The sequence below is a fragment of the Schistocerca nitens genome, chromosome 2 (genome assembly GCF_023898315.1).
Source record: "Schistocerca nitens isolate TAMUIC-IGC-003100 chromosome 2, iqSchNite1.1, whole genome shotgun sequence".
Taxonomy (NCBI): domain Eukaryota; kingdom Metazoa; phylum Arthropoda; class Insecta; order Orthoptera; family Acrididae; genus Schistocerca; species Schistocerca nitens.
Window position 1 is genome coordinate 833419919 of NC_064615.1, and position 21611 is coordinate 833441529.

Sequence of the window (21611 nt, forward strand, 5' to 3'; positions counted from 1 at the left end):
TTTAAGTTGTTGGACCAGTATAGCTGATGGAAGTGGAACTGTGGGACATTCTTTGCATTGGGTTAAACGTACAACAGGTGGAACATTACGAAGGGCATCCAGCAAATAATGAAACACTTTTTTTGTTTTGGCCAATTTTGATTGAAAAAAATGTGGAATTTGTTGTGGGACATTGTGGAATATTCTCACTTCAGCCCGTATAGTTTCATAAAGTTCAGATAGGTGGTGGCACTATACGTAGCCTTGAAGATGGCATCTGTTACGTAAGTGCATTCCAAACAGAGAGCTGTCATTGAGTTTCTTTTGGCAGAAAACCAGAGCATCACAGATATTCATAGGCACTTGCAAAAGGTCTATGGGAGCCTGGCAGTGAACAAAAGTGAGGTGAGTCATCGTGCGAGGAGGCTATCACAGTCACGACAAGGTCCCGCAAACCTGCCTGATCTCCTGTGTGTGCCAGGTGGCCACTTACAGCTGTGACTCCAGCAGTGTTGCAATATGCAGATACTCTCATTTGAGGTGATTGAAGGATCACAATGAAACGCCTCATTACACAACTGGACATCTCTGTTGGTAGTGCTGACACAATTGTCCACTAGTTAAGAGGTACTCAGAGGTGTATGCCTGCTGGGTTCCTTGTTGCCTAACAGAAGACTATAAAGAGCAATGAAGGACCATCTGTGTGGAATTGCTTGCTGCATATTATGAGGCTGATGATGGGTAAGTTACTGATGATGTAGCAAGATGTTGACTCGGACATCGACCAGTAGATTGGTACAAAGTGGGCATACAGGCCCTCCCTATAAGGTGGCGTAAGGCTGTCACATTGAATGGAGATTATGTGGAAAAATAGGGTTTTGTAGCTGAAAGAGTGGGGAATAATATGGTGTACTGCAATCCTGAGTAAGACCAGCCTGCTTTCAGAAAAAAAGTGTTGCATTACTGATTGAATGCCATTCATAGATCAGTGATGGCATACTAGTCTTGAGTGCATGGCAATAACCTTCATCAAGATGGACCTTCTCCTGGTTAATAATTAAGTCATAAAGCAGTTTGGAAAGCACTGTTAAATCTTTGTGTCATGGTGGGCCTGTTGCCTTTGAAGGTGTTATTGAAAGAGAGTGACATATGTTTCTAAAATGTGGGAGGGAAATTTTTTGATACTGTACTATGATAAACGCTCTGACATTCTTGACGTATTTATTGGTCTTGCTGAGGTGTATATTGCCCAAAGTAATTATTAATGTAAGCACAGTTCTGTATAATTGTATAGAAGGGATTGGAATTTGACATATATCTTACATAGCGGCTTTTAAGCTACTGGTCTGTTTACCATACCATTTCTTGTAGTCGGCTTGGGTTTCTGAAATATTTTCGTATGTTTGAAAATGCTTGATCAGTGGTTTTTTATAGAGCTGTGTAAATCTTAATTACATTTTGTAAACAAAGAACTATGCTGTTATATGCTGACCAAAATACACTCATGTTCAGAAAAAGCAGAACACTTTGAATGACTAGAGAAAGGACATTCATTCATATTCACAGGACCTATACGTTAGTATGTACTGCAGAAATGACTAGCATTTCAGTCACCTTGGTTCAGCATGTGTCCCATTGCATAGTAAGCACAGGTTCTGCCATGGGCCCTGATAGCTTGTTCCTTGTGTGATGGCATCGGTACTTATAAGGTGAAAGTGGCATCCTGTGGTACAGCCATTCATGCTGCATTCATGTGGTTCCAAAGTTCATCTGTAGTGTTTGACATTGGGTCACAGCACTGCTCCCATCATTTCACCACCTCCCACATATTTTCGATTGGCGACAAGTCTGGTGATCTGGCAGGCCAGGGTAAAAGGCTGGCTTCCTGTGACACCAAGAAGAGACATGTTTGTGCAGCAATATGTGGTTGTGCTTTGTCTTGCTGTCTGGTTTGGGGTGATGTACAGAAAGGGTATGGTTATGGGTCGCAGTATGTCATTCTCGTAGGTCACACTGGTCACAGTGCCCTAGACATGCACCAACTGTGATTTGTGGCTGTACCCAGTAGTACACCCACCTTAAGGCCTTGAGTTGATGGTGTATGTATTGTGTGAATGCAGTCACTGTGATGTCTCTCCTCATGTCTGTAGCAAACCGAAATGGGGCCATCATTTTCAAACAAACAGAACCTGGATTTGCCTGAAAAAACTGTCTGATACTATTCCTGCCTCCAGCAATGTCATTCCTCACACCATTGCCGTCTAGCATGTTTCCACACGTTCGTCAAAGTAGGCAGAGAAGTCAACGATATGCACCTAAACCATGCCGTAATAAATGGTGATGGACTGTCAGCCCTGATAGTGTATGCTGCGTTACACTTTTCCACTGTTGTGCCAGAGCAGAGGAGGACAGAGGTTTGTCCTGCAGTGCCATTCAGATGAGGTGTCTATCTTCTCAGACAAATTAGTTAACAAATTATTGTAACCAATAGGAAAGGAAGATGTAGGATGGCCAAGGAACAGATGGCTTTAATGGAGACAAAACAGGCTGTACACATACTCCTAGACTGAAGAATAATACTTCTATAAAATGCTGGACGAACAGCCCAAACTATACACTTATCACTAATTTGATTTACTATGAAAGAGTGACCACGAATTTTTGTTTCAAAAACAAATATACTTTTAAGCATCGCATTTCGTCACAAATAAATGAATTCAAAAAATATTTGGTTCAATGAGAGTTACAGTAACTACACTCTCCTTTTCTAAAGTACATCAGTTGTAATAATCTGTCAAATCAGTCAAATGAATTAACTAATTAGGAAGTACTAGCACTTTACAAATGCATTGAGAGCAGTTAATATGTGACAATTTCAGTTCACTGTGAGTTCATGAAAGCAATGTTACCTCAACAACAAGACTATATAATATTGTTTCAAAACAAAATTCAGTTGAGACAATTAATAAATTATAAGACAGTTCTTCTGGCCAGTGATTGCCATCAGACAGTAAGTATGAGGACAGACCAATCTTATCCTCACTACAGGTGTGTGTTGGATCTGCCACTCCTTTTTAACCTTTTGCAACGCACCCCTCTCACCACCCGGAGTAAGGAACCAATAATTCTGATAGCTGAGGTAGTATCACCACTTTTGTTTGTATCTATCAACATTATTAAACATCTCCCCTTCTGTAAATGGTTAGCATTTCTGTCTCATAATTTATTAGACCATATAATATGACAACTCAGATGCTAAATCATCTTGAAAGGGATAGGCTATAGGATCCAACTAAATAAACAACCTTAAAAGTGGGAGAATGTTTTTGTAAATATGTATGAGTATAATATAAAAGTAGGCATAATTAATGAATAACAGATGAGGAAACTCTTAGTAAAAACTTTTTTATTTCTTGATCAAACTTGAATTGTCACTCACTATTTCGAAATAGTTTTAAATTCTAAGTTGATACGTGCGTTTCAAGGATATGGAAAAATAGAAAATATATATAACAACAATATAATGAAAAAGACAGATTGCTACTCACTGTAAAGATGGCTCTTTGAGTTGCAGACAGGCGTAATTAAGACTGTTACACATTTAGCTTTCACCCAAAGCCTTCTTCTGAAAAAGAAACATGCACACATTCATTCGCACAGGCAAGCGTAACTCATGCACACGTGACTGCCGTCTCTGGCAGCTTATACCAGAATGTCAACGGCCTTTTCCTTTCCTGAAGAAGTTTAGTCCGAAATCTAATCGTGTTACATTCTTTTCATTGTGCCTGTCGGTAACTCAAGGTGTCTTTATGGTGAGTAGCAATCTATCTTTTCCATTACATTGTTGATATTCTAACCTATAGTTTTCATTGTTTGAAAATATGTTTATACTCTCATGTTCAGAAAAAATAGAACACCTTGAATAACTAGAGAGAGGATGTTCATATTCACAGGACATGTAAATTAAGGTGTTCTGCAGAAATGTTTAGCATTTGAACCTTGCCAGCCGCACCGAGCGAGGTGGCGCAGTGGTTAGCACACTGGACTCGCATTCGGGAGGACGACGGTTCAATCCCGTCTCCGGCCATCCTGATTTAGGTTTTCCGTGATTTCCCTAAATCGTTTCAGGCAAATGCCGGGATGGTTCCTTTGAAAGGGCACAGCTGATTTCCTTCCCTAACCCGAGCTAATGACCTCGTTGTCGACGGGACGTTAAACACTAACCACCACCACCACCACCTTGCCAGCCCACGGGTTCAAGGTAAATATCGATATTTTGACACACCACCAACTATCAGTAAATTGTGCTTGCAGTTCTTGTTGTAACTATAAACTGAAGTTAATGGATCAGCGTGACTTGAGCAGACATGCAGGATACCTCGCACCTGTATGCACAAATTGTACCATCAAATAAGTGAGTTTGAAAAAGGGCACGTTATTGGCATGAGAGAATGAGATGCTCATGTGGGATGAAGTGTTCCAGCAGTGCAATTCATGTATGTAGAGTGGTTCATGGAAGGCTGTAGAACATGACGAGATGGGTCAGGTTGCACCACCTAGACCACCCCCTGAGATTTTTATGCATAATTTCACCACTTATAATATTATTCTGTATTTTCCTCTGAGGCTATATATTGAAAATTTCTTTAGAAAATTCCATTTCAGCCAACTATATTCTTCTTTTCCTTAGTTAATGTCGAAGATTCACATTCTTGTATTAAAATATAGTTAGCCATTATTTCATAAAATTTCGATTATGTATTATTATTTGTCGTGCTACTTCTATGTATTGTGTCATATATGATCTGAAATTTATTTAATTTATTAGTGACATCATTTTGATATTCATAGCTGATATTGCAACATCTGAAAATCGGACACCTAGTCTGTTGATTGTTCATCTAATACTATTTTGGAGTAAACTGTTAATTTCCCTTTGAAGGACATTATTTTTATTGTTCTGTACCTCAGCCAGAAAAACAACGTTACAGGATCAGTTTGTTGTCCCTCTGTTGAGATCCCATTTTTTCAGGAAGGGGTAGAAATAGAAAGTTGAAATTTATGTCAAACACCAGTAACCCGGCCCAGCTTCACACAGGCAGCATTATGTATCTGTGGCCAGACAACTTGTGTGCCATAATGAAATTTGTTTGCTGGCCATGAATAATTTTCAGAGAACAATGTTAAATAACTGAATATCATCACTTTCATATAACTTACACAATGTAAGTAACACAAGGCAAGAAAGTTGCCTGGAGGAATGAATGTTAAGTTTTTCATATTGAATTGGTGTTTGGACTGACATCTCATTGCAATGATGGGAGCACATTGTGATGTAAATAGTATGTTTACAACCAATGTAAATATTGTAAGTTGCAGGGTGGCGGGTGGATAGCAGTATGAGAAAATACGAAATTTAGGAATATTTTCCATGTTTTATGAGGGTCTGAAAACAATTTTTGTTGTCAGCCAGAAAGTGATGCAAAAAGTTTCCAGTCTGCAAGTCCACATTCTTTTGTTCACTGAAAGAAATGTTTCTACTCTCTGTTTACTCAGCAGGATCAGGAACTATAATTACAAATAAAAGTTTTAAGTTCTAACTAATTCAATTATATTTAAGAAAATTTCACACGCACAAAATAGTGATATTCTTGATGATGATGGTGATGATGATGTGTCTATCATAAACAGCACTATGAGCAGTTCAAAGATGACCTATGTGGTAAGTTCCCATTAAATGGTTTTTTGCCCTGACTTATGATAATGAAAGTTAATTGCTCACCGCAATAGTGGAAAATAATGTCACCACTTGCCGTGTGGTTTTGTAAACTTTAGTTCCCAGAATGAGATTTTCACTCTGCAGCGGAGTGTGCACTGATATGAAGCTTCCTGGCAGATTAAAACTGTATGCCGGACTGAGACTCAAACTCGGGACCTTTGCCTTTCGCGGGCAAGTGCTCTACCATCTGAGCTACCCAAGCACGACTCTCACCCCATCCTCACAGCTTTACTTCTGCCAGTATCTTGTCTCCTACCTACCAAACTTTACGGAAGCTCTCCTGCAAACCTTGCCAAACTAGCACTCCTGAAAGAAAGGATATTGCGGAGATATGGCTTAGCCACAGCCTGGGGGATGTTTCCAGAATGAGATTTTGAATCTGCAGCAGAGTGTGCGCTGATATGAAACTTCCTGGCAGATTAAAACTGTGTGGCGGACCGAGAGTCAAAAGCTGTGAGGACGGGGCGTGAGTCGTGCTTGGGTAGCTCAGATGGTAGAGCACTTGCCCGTGAAAGGCAAAGGTCCCGGTTCGAGTCTCAGTCCTGCACACAGTTTTAATCTGCCAAGAAGTTTCAGGCATTTAGTTGCAGCCTGGCTGTGACATCACCCGAGGCAGCACGTAAGCTGCCTTTTGACTGATGCAATTGATAGCTGGGTGTGAAGTGAAGTGAAGTGAAGTGAAGTGAAGTGAAGTGAAGTGAAGTGAAGTCACTGCCTCCCTGGCCATATTTATGTATGGGCGTAGCGGACAGCCAAAGGGAACACCTGCTGTCATCTACTCTATGCTGCGATAGCAGCCTCTAAATGGCCCCTTTCTCAGATATGTATTGTTTTAAAACTGTCATAAATCATAATTAGAATCTTCATAATTTTTATATGAATGGAGTTAAGTTGACTTTAATCACAGAAAAAGTTTTAGCTTGACTGCATTTAAGGCTTGGCCAGTTAGAATTTTTTAGAATGGAACTGACAGTAGAACATGACCTCTGAACTACATCTTTAAGAAATCTGGTATTGGTTGGTAATTGCATCAAAGTCTTGAAACTTGTTATAGCTTCATTATTTAATTGGTTTCATCAGGTGCTGTAATCAAAACTTTGTATCAGTGATATAAATGATACTTAATCTATGACGTTTGTGTTCCAAATTTAGTTTTCAGTAAATTACTTGAAAACTGTTAGAGGTCGTTTAATGAGGTCACATAGTAAATGTTTTTATATCGAACTGAAGTTTCATACCAATTTTCATCTTCCTAAGTCTAATATTTAGCACCTTCAATTTTTCAAAAATATGTGGATTTCAATCCAAAATATCCGATCAAGTTAAAACTTGTAACGATTTATTTTGATATGCATTTGTACATTCTGACAAATTTTTGGCTTTCTAGCTTTATTATTTAGCACCACTTGTTTTTTATTTAAAACAATGTATTTAGGGAAACATATTTATCTGATCACTCTGAGATTTAACAATTTAAACATAATGCGTATGTTGACAGAGTTTGGAAAAACAACTTTAATTTTTAATTTCACCCTTAGATTATGGCACAATACTGTGTATGCGCGTTGTGATGATATGGCACTAGTAACAGTGAACTGGGCTAAGTCCTGACACGCTCCCTCACCTCTGTCTCTCTCAAATGATACAGTGCTTGTTTCGCCAAGAAGCAAATCACAGGAGTGTGTATGTGAAAGTGACTCATTGTGTATCGGGGCAGGGTGATGTGGTACAGACAAAATAAAAGATGTGCGCAGTGTACCTGTTCAACTCGTGGTACAGCATTCCTCTAGTGAAGCTTAGTATGCACTGTGCTGCATTGTTGAGACTCATTGCAACAATTCTGTGTCATAGACTCTTTATGGCAGACTTCTTCACTGTGCTGTGCAAAGAATCAGGTCCGTTAAAAATATTCAATTATTTCAATTTGTAAGTCTCATTTCTACAGCTACATCTAAATCTACATCTACATAATGCAGACCACTTTATATCACTTGGGGGAGGGTACCCCATATCACTGCTAATCATTTCCTTTCCTGTTCCATGCACAAATAGAGTGAGGGAGAAAACGACTGTGTGTTTGCCTCCATATGAGCCGTAATTTCAAGTTTCTTATCTTTTGTGAACCTTATGCACAATATATTTTGCAGGCAGAAGATTCGTCCTGCTGTCAGCTTTAAATGCCTGTTTTCTAAATTTTCTCAATAGTGTTCCTCAAAAGGAATGTTGCTTTCCTTCCAGGGAGTCCCATTTGAGTTTCTGAAGTGTGTCTGTAACACTTACGTGTCATTCGAATCTACCAGTAATGTATCTAGCAGCCTGCCTCTGAATTGCTTTGATGTCTTCCTTTAATCTGACGTGTTACGGATCCCAAACACTCCAGCAGTACTCAAGAGTAGGTCACACTAGCATCCTATATGTGGTCTCCTGTACAGATGAACCACACTTTCCTAGAATTCTCCCAATAAAATGAAGTCAATCATTTACTTTCCCTACCACAGTCGTCTCGTGCTTGTCCAGTTTCATATCATTTTGCAGTGTTACACCCAGATGTTTTAATAACGTGACTGTGTCAAGCAGGACACAACTAATGCTGTACCCAAACATTATAGTTTTTCCCCCTTACTTATCCACATTAACTTATACTTTATACGAGGGCCGTTCAGAAAGTAACCTCCGGTTGATTTAAAAAAATACACCAAGTTAAATAAAAATATTTTAATATATACATCTTACAACTACATCTTTGCACTATTTTTCTACATAGTCTCCATAGCGATTGAGGCACTTATCGTATCTCTTCACAAGCTTTGAAATTCCTTCTGCATAAAAATCACCCGCTTGTGCCTGGAGCCAGCCAATCTTGCTGTCACTATCTCGTACAAGAGAGTCTTAGAAATCTGTGGAAAACCAGTAGACAACTCCGACATTGAGAAACGTCGATTTTCACGAACTTTTGCATCAACTGTCTGAACGAGTTCGTCAGTCACCAATGATGGTCTGCCACTCCTCTCTTCATCATGAACGTTTTCTCGTCCACTTTTAAATAAACGTACCCATTCACGGACAACTCCTTCACTCATAACTCTTGGTCCGTACACGGCACAAAGCTCACGATGAATAGCTGCTGCAGAATATCCTTTGGCCGTAAAAAACCTTATGACAGCACGCACTTCACATTTGGCGGGGTTTTCTATTGCAGCACACATTTCAAACTGCCACAAAAACTAAACTAGCGCAGGTACGACGTTCACTCGACCACGGCTTGATGCCGACTGACCTGTTGAGTGTGTGAACGCACAGATGGCGTCGCTACTCCCCCCACAACCCGCACTGTGACCAATCGGAGGTTACTTTCTGAACCGCCCTCGTATATCTAAAAACAAAGATGATGTGACTTACCATACGAAAACGCTGGCAGGTCAATAGACACACAAACAAACACAATCATACACACAAAATTCTAGCTTTCGCAACCAACGGTTGCTTCATCAGGAAAGAGGGAAGGAGAGGGAAAGACGAAAGGATGTGGGTTTTAAGGGAGGGGGTAAGGAGTCATTCCAACCCGGGAGCGGAAAGACTTACCTTAGGGGGAAAAAAGGACAGGTATACACTCGCGCACACACACCCTTATCCAACCACACATACACAGACACAAGCAGACATTTGTAAAGGCAAAGAGATTCGGCAGAGATGTCAGTCGAGGCAGAAGTACAGAGGCAAAGATGTTGTTGAAAGACAGGTGAGGTATGAGCGGCGGCAACTTGAAATTAGCAGAGGTTGAGGCCTGGCGGATAACTAGAAGAGAGGATATACTGAAGGGCAAGTTCCCATCTCCGGAGTTCTGACAGGTTGGTGTTAGTGGGAAGTATCCAGATAACCCGGACGGTGTAACACTGTGCCAAGATGTGCTGGCCGTGCACCAAGGCATGTTTAGCCACAGGGTGCCCCTCATTACCAACAAACACTGTCTGCCTGTGTCCATTCATGCGAATGGACAGTTTGTTGCTGGTCATTCCCACATAGAAAGCTTCACAGTGTAGGCAGGTCAGTTGGTAAATCACGTGGGTGCTTTCACACGTGGCTCTGCCTTTGATCGTTCTGCATATGCAGCTAGCTGCCATTCATCACACCAACTAGAAATTTGGTTAAGTTATCTCCTATCATCCTACAGTCACTCAACTTCAACACCTTGTCATATGCCACAGCATCATCAAGAAACAACTGCAGATTGTTGCCCACCCTGTCCACCAAATCATTTATGTATGTAGAAAATAATAATAGTCCTATCACACATCCCTGAGGCACTCCTGATGATACCCTTGTTTCTGATGAACACTCGCTATCATGGACAACATACTGGTTACTTTTACATAAGAAGTCTTTGAGCTACTCGCATATCTGTGAACTTATTCCATATGCTCATACCTCCTTTAACAACCTGCAGTGGTGCACCATGACAAATACTTTCTGGAAATCTAGAAATATGGAATCTGCCTGTTGCCCTTCATCCTTAGTGAGAAAAGGGCAAGCTGAGTTTCATACGAGCAACACTTTGTAAAACCATGCTGATTCTTGGGTATAAGATTCTCTGTCTCAAGAAAATTTATTACATTCAATCTTAGAATGTGTTTAAGGATTCTGCAGCAAACTTATGTTAGTGATGTTGGTCTGTAATTTTGTGGGTCTGTTCTTTTGCCCTTCTTATACGCAAGAGTCACCTCTGCTTTATTCCAGTTACCTGGGACTTTGCACTGACAGAGATTCACAATAAACTCTAGCTAGGATAGGAGCCAGTGCTACAGTGTAATCTTTGAAAAACTGAAATGGGGCTCCATCCAGACCTTGTGACTTCCAGCTGCTTCTCTATGCCACGGATGTTTATTACTGTGTTTTCCATACAGGAGTCTGATCAATCGTCAAATGACAGCATCTTTGTACAATTCTCCAGCATGAACAATTTCTTAACTGTGAAATTTAAAACTTTGGCTTTTGTTTTGTTATCTTCTATTGACACATCGAACTGGGCAACAGGTGACTGGATAGAAACCTTAGACACACTTAGCGGTCTTACATAGGACCAGAAATTTCTTGGGTTCCCTGCCAGATCTTTCACTAAGGATATGATAGTGATAGATGTTCTACACTTCACGATAGATTTTTCATAGATGCATGAATCTCTCAGGATGTATACGCCCCAAGATAACTAGGAAAAACCCAGGAATTTTATCATCCCAGAAAAATCTGGGAGAAACCTAGGAATTTTTTTAAATTCTGGGAATTTTTCATTGTTTCAGTTTTCAGTTAAATTTTTATAATTTTGATTCTACTCTACTATACTCTTACAAAGGATTTTACTGTAGCCCATTACTCCAGAATAATACTGCAGAAATAAAACATAAATGAGAGAAGAACATCAAAAGAGCTGGCCAGACAGACTGTCCTCCTCCACCTCTATTGATCTCTTGTCCATTCAAAATTGGATTATGGTTGCATTGTCTACTCCTCTGCACGGCCTTCTATCTTACGCTGTCTAAATACAATACACCATTTGGAGATCCGTCTCACCACTGGTACCTTCCGTACTAGTCCCGTTAAGTCTCTACGCAGGAGCCGGTGAACTACCACTGCAATACCGGCACTAGGCCCCCCTACCTTTGACCCCCCCCCCCCCCCCACATTTTTTTTTTAATGACATTCTTGACCGCCAGCACGAGATGTACTTTTCTTCTCTGCAGCCTCCCAGCGTCCACTTTTGTCACCTGATTCAGCAGCTGCAGTTCACACTTCCTGCCACTTTCTGAATGGGGGAGAGCCTTTCTCCACCTTGGCTTCAGACACAGATTTGTGTTCGTTTTGACCTCAGCTTGTTCCCGAAGGATTAGATTCCCGAGCTGACCTATCGCTGCAAATTTCTTGAACTTCGCTCACAACTTGCCGATAGCATATTTTTGTACACTGATGGTTCAAAGTCTGCCCATGGAGTTGGCTGTGCTTTTGTCATCGGCGCTGATAAGTTTCAGTACCGGCTTCTCGACCAGTGCACAATTTTTACAGCAGTGCTTTTTGCCCTCTATCAGCCTGTTCACTATGTCTGTAGGCTCCAGCTCACTCTGTGTGATCTGCCTTGACTCCCTCAGTGCTCTTCAGAGTCTAGATGATCCCGATCCAGTCCACCCCATCGTTCGACAGATCCAAGACTGCCTCAATTTGTTCCCGGATGGGGCAGCCCAAGTGATGTTCATGGGGGGCCATGTCGGTTTGCCTGCGATTGATGCTGCAGCCAAGGCCGCCGTCCATCTCGGTCGACCCGCCTCTTACTCTGTTCCCTCACAAGATATTTGTACTTTCCTCTAACAGCGTATCACGTCACTTTGGCATAACTATTGGTGCTCCCTTCATGGGAACAAACTCAGATAAGTGAAACCTCTCCCAACAGCCTGGCAGACTTCCTCCCAGCTGTCTCGCCGTGAGGAAGTAATGTTACCTTGGTTGCGAATAGGGCACTGCCGCTTTAGTCACCACCACTTGTTGAGTGGCGACCCTGCACCCAGCTGCCCTTTTTGTAGCCAGCCATTACCGGTCAGACATTTCCTTATCCTCTGCCAATATTTTAGCCACTTATGTCTCAGGGTTGGGCTGCCGCCCGCTTTGCTGGACATTTTAGCAGATCACGTGCGAGCTGTGGCTCACGTTTTAATCTTTTTTTTTAAAGCGGTAATGTGGCAAAAGAGATTTGATTTCTACCTGTTGACTCTGGTTTCTTGTTGACGTCTTTTAGATACTCTTCCGCAACATCTTGATGTTTTAGATTTGATTTTTCTTCCTTTTTGTATTGGATCTCGCAACAGTTTTTTGCCCTTGTGGTCCCAGCATTCTCTAGTTCTTTACTGGGCACTTATGACCTTAGATGTTTTGCGCCCTAACCCCCCCACCCCCCACACACACACACCAAAAAAAGATCCTCTGAACGTATCTTGATTTTTCTTTAGTATTGCTTGCATTATCAACCACAATGTCAGCATTGCCTCTCTGATGCCTTTACCTTTTCTAAAGTGAAACTCGGACACATCGTCAATTTTCTTTTCCATTCTTACGTATATTATTCTTGTCAGCAACTTGAATGCAAGAGCTGTGAACCTGATTGTGCGATAATTCTCGCTCTTTCCAGTTCTTGCAGTCTTCAGAATTATGTGGATGATATTTTTCCGTAAGTCAGACTGTAATTCGCCAGGCTCGCACATTCTACACACCAATGTCAATAATCGATTTTCTTGCCACTTCCTCCAATGATTTTAGAAATTCTGATGGAATATTATCTATCCTTTCTGCCTTATTTGATCTTAAGTCTTCCAAACCTCTCTTAAATTCTGATTCTAATACTGGCTCCCTAACTCTTCTAAATTGACTCCTGTTTCTTCTTCTGTCGTGTCAGACAAATCTTCCCCATCATAGAGGCCTTCAATGTTCTTTTTCCACCTACTTGCTCTCACTTCTGCAATTAACAGTGGAATTTCCATTGCACTCTTAATGTTACCACCCTTGCTTTTAATGTCACTGTAGGTTGTTTTGACTTTCCTGTATATTGAGTCAGTTCTTCAGACAGTCATTTCTTTTTAGATTTCTTCACATTTTTCATGTGGCCATTCCGCCTTAGCTTTCCTGTACTTCCTTTTTGTTTCATTCCTCAGCAACTTGTATTTCTGTATTTCCCTGAACATTTTTGTACATCCTCCTTTCATCAGTCAGTTGAAGTATTTCTTCTGTTACCCATGGTTTCTTCGCAGTTATCTTCTTTGTTCCTATGTTTTCCTTCCCAACTTCTGTTATGGCCCTTTTTAGAGATGTCCATTCCTCTTCAAATATACTGGCTACTGAGCTATTACTTATTGCTGTATCTATAACCTTAGACAACTTCAAGCATGTCTCATCATCCCTTAGTACTTCTGTATCCCACTTCTTTGCGTATTGATTCTTTCTGACTAATCTCTTGAACTTCAGCCTACTCTTCATCACTACTGCGTTGTGATCTGAGTCTATATCTGCTCCTGGGTACACCTTACAGTCCAGTATCTGATTTCGGTATCTGTGTCTGACCCTGGTATAATCTAACTAAAATCACCCGGTCTTTCCTAAGTATACCTCCTCCTCTTGTGATTCTTGAACAGAGAACTCAGTAGTACTAGCTGAAAATTATTAAAGAAAGTACTAGCTGAAAATTATTAAAGAACTCAATTAGTTTTTCTCTTCTCTCATTCCTCGGCTCAAGTCCATATTCTCCAGTAGCCTTTTCCAGTCCCCCATGACTACTAGATTTTCATCCCCCTTGTTAAGTACTGTATTACCTTTTCAACATCCTCATATACTCTGTCTTCGTTTTCAGCTTGTGACGTCGGCATGTATACCTCAACTATTGTTGTCATCATTGGTTTGCTGTCGATTCTGACAAGAACAACCCTATGACTGAACTGTTCACTGTGACACATTCTTTGCCCTACTTTCTTATTGATAAGAATCCTGTGCCCGTTATACAATTTCCTGTTCCTGTTTATATTACCCTATACTCATCCGACCAGAAATCTTTGTCTTCTTTCCATTTCACTTCACTGACCCCTATTATATCTAGATTGAGCCTTTGCATTTCCTTTTTCAGATTTACTAGCTACCCTATCACATTCAGGCTACTGACATTCAATGCCCCAGCTCATAGAACTTTATCCTTTTGTTGATTATTCAATCTTTTTTCCATGGTTACCTCCCCCTTGGCAGTCCCCTACCGGAGGTCTGAATGTGGAGTGTTCTGGAATCTTTTGCCAATGGAGAGATCATCATGACACTTTATAAACTGCAGGCCACATGTCCTGTGGATACACGTTATGTGTCATTAATGCAGTGGTTTCCATTGCTTTCTGCATCCTGGTGCCGTTGATCATTGCTGATTCTTCTGCCTTCATGGGCAGTTTCCCACCCCTAGGACAAGAGTACCCTGAAGCTTCTGTCCACTCCTCCGCCCTCTTTGACAAGGTCATTAGCAGAATGAGGGTGGCTTCTTATGCCAGAAGTCTTCGGCAGCCAGTGATGATTATTAATAAAAATTTTAGCGGTGGCAGGTTTTGAACCTGGGGCTGAGGACATTTTGATTACTAATCAAAGATGCTATGCCTAGACCATGCCGGTGTATAATACCTTATCCATTAAAAAAGCTGATAAATTTTACAGCTATGATGGAGAGTATATTGTCAATTATTTCCGAAAAAAGTACTTTGCACTTTCACTAGGGTATAGTGTACCTTCGCCCAGGGAAAATTGTACTTTCACACGGGAAAAAGTGTATTTGTAACTGGGATATCTGGGAACTTTTTTTTCCTGTCTGCATTTATGCCCTGTCTCTACTAACCTTGTGTTTATATGCCTAGTGGCTACTTTCATTGTGTCAAGCATGTAAAATACCATCCACCTGCATACCATACCATTGCTTGGCCTCCATTGGAAAAGTTTTTTCATAATCGGCAATGAGCAACAAGGCCTTATGGGATTCGCACAAACGTTTGCGTTTTAGCAATGAGCATGGCCAGCCTTAATATTTTACATCAAGGATGGAGCAGATTTCCACTTTGGCTCCTCCAGAGGCCCAGACTTATTTTAGATTTGACCAATTTTAAGAAAGATAGTATGCCATATCTTACATTTCAGTCTCTGTTTTTTTAACATTTTATATCTGCATCAAAATTTCACAGTATTTCATACTAATGGCTCCAAACAAGGGAATTCCTTTGGTTGCTCTGTAGTGTTCCCCAACCATGTCACCAGAATTCGCCTTCATGATGAGTATACTGTTTGCTCAGCAGAGCTTCACACAAACCTGAAGGCACTGGAGCAGATGCATCATATTCAGGGCAAACAGTTTCTCATTTACTCCAATTCCCTTGGGTGCCTTACAGTCACTACAGAACCTTTAGCCAGCTGATATATGACCAACTATACTTGTTCCAATGACAGGGAAAGCAGGTGTCATTCTATTAGGAGCCAGGGCATGTGAGGATATGGGGAAATGAACAGGCCAAGGAGGCCTGCAGAGGACAGGATGTGGCACAGTGTCCTATTCCTCTGCAGGCTGTTGCTTCTGCACTACATAGAAAGTTCATGCAGTTGTGAGATGAGGAATGACTGGCAGTAATGGACAATAAGCTTTGGTTTTTGAAGTCAACTATTGTGCTGTTGTGTTCCTCCTGCCAGTTTCTCGGATGGGATGAAGTGACCTCCACACATCTTTGCACTGGGCCCTGCTCTCTTACACGTGGCTTTTTTTATTGAGGTGCAAGGATCCCCCCTTTTTGTGATACTTGTGATGTGCACATCTCTGTACGCCATATTTTAACAGAGGGCATTTTATACCATGATGCGAGAGCAGAATCAAATGTTGGTGGGGATCTGTCCTCTATTTTAGCTGATAATGAGACGAGTGTGACTAAAGTTTTAAACTTTCATTATTTATCTGGACTCTGACGTAAGCTTGTTGGCTGAAGGTTTTAGTGTGTTGCAGAGTGGCTTCTCATACTTCTTTTATTCTTGTGATCAGCCAACCATCTCCATCTGCTATATTGTTTTCACTCCTTCTGCCACTTCCTTCCTATTTAGTTGATGTTTTAATATTGATATGATACTTTGTTTTGTGCTTCCATGTAGGTGCACACATGGTTTTCCACCTTTTGTTTCCATGCTAATTTATACTCCTGTTTAGTGTTTTTTCCCAACGCTCGTCTCGGACTGTTTCCGCGCGGGGGGAGACTGTGCTGTCATGCACCCATACCAACATATCCATCCATCCATCTACTAACCTTTGCTTGTCATCATTTGCATGTTCTCTTTTGAACTGAGAATGCAGCATCTTCTGCTTTCTCTGCATTTTCCGAATCTCATTGTTGAACCATGGTGGCACATAATTCTCCAGGCAACGATTTACAATCTGCTTGAACTTTGTCCACAATTCCTCTACATCCATCTTACTGGAACTGAGTGATGCCAGTTCACTCTCTAACAACTGCTTATCTGCTCTTTCTAGCAGAAACACTCTCCTAGCCCTCTTAACTGATTTATTAACTTTCATAACCATAATTGCTATAATGACATCATGATCACTAATCCACCATCCTATACTGATGTTGTCAATAATATCTAGCATATATGTAGCTACCAGGTCTAAGATATTTCCATTGCTTGTGGGCTGCTGAACTAACTGCTCAAGAGAGTTTTTCTGAAAATGTGTTCAAAGTACTTCGCACGACTACCTGTCAGTACTACCTGGAGTGAATCCTTAGACATCCTAGTCTGTAAAGTCGCCTGAAACTAGTATTGCACTAGTGACTGTAGACTTTCTTTGAATAACTCTATAACTGCCACAGCAAAATTGGGTTCCCAGTAAATACATGCAACATCCAACAGTCAGTATGATTTCACCTAGACCTGTTACACACGACCAGGTAACTTCAGTGTCTCACTCAGTGTCAACGTTAGTGGAGACATCATTTTTGTCAACTGCAGTGAACACTCTCTCTCTCTCTCTCCTATGACCTCTAATGTGTCTTCCGTTCCACGACTCGTTAAGTATCTCAGAGCTTCCCACTTTGGCTTTCCACCTGATGTCAGTCCCAAGAATAAATTGACTGTGAGAACTTGCCTGAAGGCCAGTAAATTCAAAAACTTTTTATGAATACTTTGAAAATTTACTGATAAAATTTTTACAGTGAAAGTGTCTTCACTCTCAACATAGTCTGACTTCCCTTGCTGCTTATTGACTGGAGAGTGTTCATCAGAGCACCTCAAACTACCACCTAGTCTAAAAAAACCTGATGTGCACTCCACAAGTACTCTGCTACCCGAGTAGCTGCTTCCTTTATGTACTGCACCCCTGACGTATCAAGCGGAGTCCTACAAATCCCCAACCAATAATGTAGGTCTAAAAATCTACAGCCAAGACCATCATAGACTTAACGAATCCTGTGGTTGAGACCTTGCACTCAGCTTATAACCAAAGGACCCAGATCAACTATGGGAACAATGGTACAAATTGTGAGCTCTGCTTGGATGCCAGATGTGAGGTCAGCAGCCTTTATTGCTTCCACCTGCCACCTGTATGAACTGAGAATGGCCTCAGAACCTATGCGACAGGCGTTGTTGGTGCCAACTTGATCCACAACTTGGAAGCAGCTGCACCCTGCTCTCTTAGATAGCTGCAGACAGTCACCTCCATATCTCGGATGAGGCACCCCGGCAGACAAACTGAGTGCACATTGGCTTTCTTTCCAGCCCTGAACACTATCTGCTTAAAAGTGCTCCATAACACACCTAACATTGCAGCTCCCAGTAACTAGAAAACCCTCCTCCCATGTGCTTGCTCGGACCCTGCTGAAGGAGCAGCCACCTGTCCAATCACTGGGTGAACGGACAATGCCAGTCATTCAGTCTCCATATTGAGCATTGCCCTTGAGTGACGCGAACACATAACCCCCCCCCCCCTCCCCACCACTCACTTTGCTGTGATAATGGATCCACTGCATCGAGTACATTAGGAGGTGTCTCAGCAGAAGAGCACATGGGCAAAACAAGAGAGGCCTGATGTGTTCAATGGACATGTCACGTTCTTTGGCACAGTGCTACACCCTGAGGCAATAACCTGAAGGTAACTGACTGTAACCAAAAATGCATTCAGTTGTTCACAAACTGCAGCCAATTTCTCCTGTGTCAGCACACAGAATGTACACATCCTACCCATCCTAGCAAGACTAACTGAGGAAGTAAACTATAAAAACAGACCGAATCCTAGATACACAACTGGCTATCCTCTGATGTGTCACCAATGGCCACTGATGCCTCAGTGAGCCATGTTGCTGTCTGTCCTGAAGAAATGAAAACTGTGCTACATACTACCTGAATTTACACTTACTAAACAGAAATCATGGACAAAATTTAAGAAATATTCAACAAGGTAAACACAAGAAAAGATAAACACTTAATTTATCATTATGCAGATGTGTATCAGCTGAGAGTTGGGGTCTGACTGACTAGCTTACTAAACAAATGGACCCTTGTCTTCAAAACAAAATAAATGAGCAACAGCTTGATGGTGAGGTGTTTATCTTTTATCTGGCATTACAAGAGCAGCCGTTTCTAAAGCCATATTGCCCCTCCATTAAGAGGGTGTTAGCAATATTTTTCATTCTGTTGTTAATAATTCTTATGTAGAGTTTGTAAGAAGCATTTAGTAAGCATATTCCTCTACATTTCTCACAGACATTTATTCTTCTCCACCTTTCATGCTTCAGTTACTACCCTCATCTTCCAACAGTCTTTTAAGACATGTAAGAGCTTCAGGTAAGTTATCTTCCATATTTAAGGAGTTATACATTGATTCCATCAGGCCCCATAGCTTTACTGTTTTTCATCTGTTTCAGGGCTTCCTGTGTGTTACATGATGTGATATCATCTCCTTGATGCACAAGTTGGTCCCCTTCATCTTCTGAAGTTGTTTTTCTTCCTCCTTTTCATCTTCAAACAATGGAAACTGCAGGCGGGAATATCAACAATGTAGGGAAAGATAGATTGCTGCTTACCGTAAAGAAGACACGTAAAGTTGCAGACAGGCACGATTAACAGAAAGTCATATGTAGCTTTCTCCACTAGAGACAAAGACACACACACACACACACACACACACACACACACACACACACACACACACACCTCTCATGCATACACGACCACCAACACCAGTATCTCAGGCCCGAGTTGCTGGATTTGGTGGTTGTATGTGGCTGAAAGCTGCATGTGAGTGTCCTTTAATCGTGCCTGTCTGCAACTTGACGTGTGTTCTTTTTCATCTTCTTCAGTATATAGTTCTTGATGGTATTTTATGCATGTCTCTTTATATATGACATTCATTTTTGAGGTCATCTTCTGCCCACCATGCCCATCATTCATTATGACGAAATAAATCTGTTCCACAACACTTGAAGAGCTTCCTTATTGTTTTGGTGAAGATGTGCTTTCCTGCAGATATAACCAGAGTCTCTTCTGAATTATCATATGGGTTTGAGGTATGCTTTTTGTTCTGTTTTAACTGCATTCTCTACTTTGATTCCATACTTTGAGACTGTTCTTCCTGAATTTATTCTTTTTCCTTACAGCTTCCATTGTTGCTCTGTTAATGATGACTTCGTGTTTTCTCATTCTTTGTTTACATTACTCTATGTGATTTCGTTCTGCAGACATTGTGAGAGGTGTCACTGAGACAAGTGTTTTATACTGTTTTCTTGTAATAGATGAATTTTTAAATACTTCATCTTGGGTGTTGTGTAATTCATTTCTTCCATCTGATCAACAGGTTTATCTTGGCTATAACAGGATAGAGATCTAAATTCACGTTATGTCCTCTGGTACATCTTGGACAAGTGAGCCAAGTTATCTATGTACAATAAAATAATAAAGAAGTTGTGGCTCAGATGCAGAGTGTCAGACTACAAAGATAAAGGCCTTGGGTTTGATCTCCAGTCAATCCTAGTATGAATCTACATTAAATAGTAGGTCCCCCTATAACTGGCTGGGTAAGTCAGTTATCAAATGTTGGAGGAAGGCAACAGTGTTGCACTTCCAACAGGACCATAAGTAGTAAAGCACTGTGGTATTCAAACCAATCTTCGGATTGATTTACTGCTTTATTTTTAAGAGACTAATGGCTCCTTCTTGCATTCCATTTATCTTTGTAAATGTCTTTTTCCTAAAGAATTTGCTGGTAATTTTCATATCATTGAATGTGATGAAATGATTTAGTTCTTGCCTATTATTATTACTGTGTACCCTCCATACGTTCCTGTAACTCCGGGTACTGGTATGTTTCCTACATGTACATTCAGGTCTGCACTTATTATCAAGTGGCCGTATTTACTTTTGTGTGCCCGTTTTTTCTTAAATCTTTCTAAAACGACTACATCTCTTCTTTTTTCCTCCTTTTTCAGGAGCATATACACTTATTATTGTCAACTAACCCATACCTATTTTTATCCATACTGGTACTGTACTTTCATTCACATAATTAGAACTCTGAATTTTGTTTACTGTAAACCAGTATTGCAACCCCACATTATGCTCTTGTTGGGTTTACACTACTGTAGACCATTGTATAACCATTCGGTTCTTTGTACATTTTAGTTTCATTTTTGTTTCAGTTATGGCGGGCTTATTTACATTTTTTATTTTAATTATCTGTTCACTCATTGTTTGTTTTGTCCTAACCCTTGCATCTATCTGGCTTTCTTCGCTGATCACTTTAAGGTAACTTTTTTTCCCCTTCTACAAGGGGTAACAACCATGTGATTGAATACACAGGTGGTGGGGCTGCCATATCTATGCCAGCTGACCTTCCTAATTTTCTGCCAGGGTGTCTTCTGCTAAAGCCAAAAAGCACTAATTTTAAAGAGTCAGGAACTCACTTTTCCCACCCTCCCACTGGCTACACTCCATAGGTGGGCATTTTCCAGGGACCACACAGCTTTCACCTTTGTAGACATGGGAGTGGAATTTGCTAGTAGAGCTGTTAAGAACTTAGAGGCATTTTCAAGGTTTTAATATTCTGACACTTCCAGCAGGAGTTAGAACCCTTGAGACTATACCAGCCTTTGGATATTATGTTATAGAAGTGTCAGTTAAATTACTTTGTGTACTCAGATTGCAATGCTACTCTTCCACACTGTTCACTATCCTTTAAGTTTATGGTTATTTGGTTGTAGTTATCAAATGTGGTTTATGTATTAACCATTCAGTCTGTTTCCATGTGTCCACCTAATATGTTTTAGGAGTTTGA

At 40.8% G+C, this 21611-nt stretch overlaps 1 protein-coding gene across 2 annotated transcripts in view; it reads left to right on the top strand.

The window, feature by feature from the left end:
- LOC126237101 (general vesicular transport factor p115) overlaps positions 1–21611 on the top strand; it is a 232124-nt gene that overhangs the window by 80653 nt on the left and 129860 nt on the right. The window lies entirely within an intron of this gene.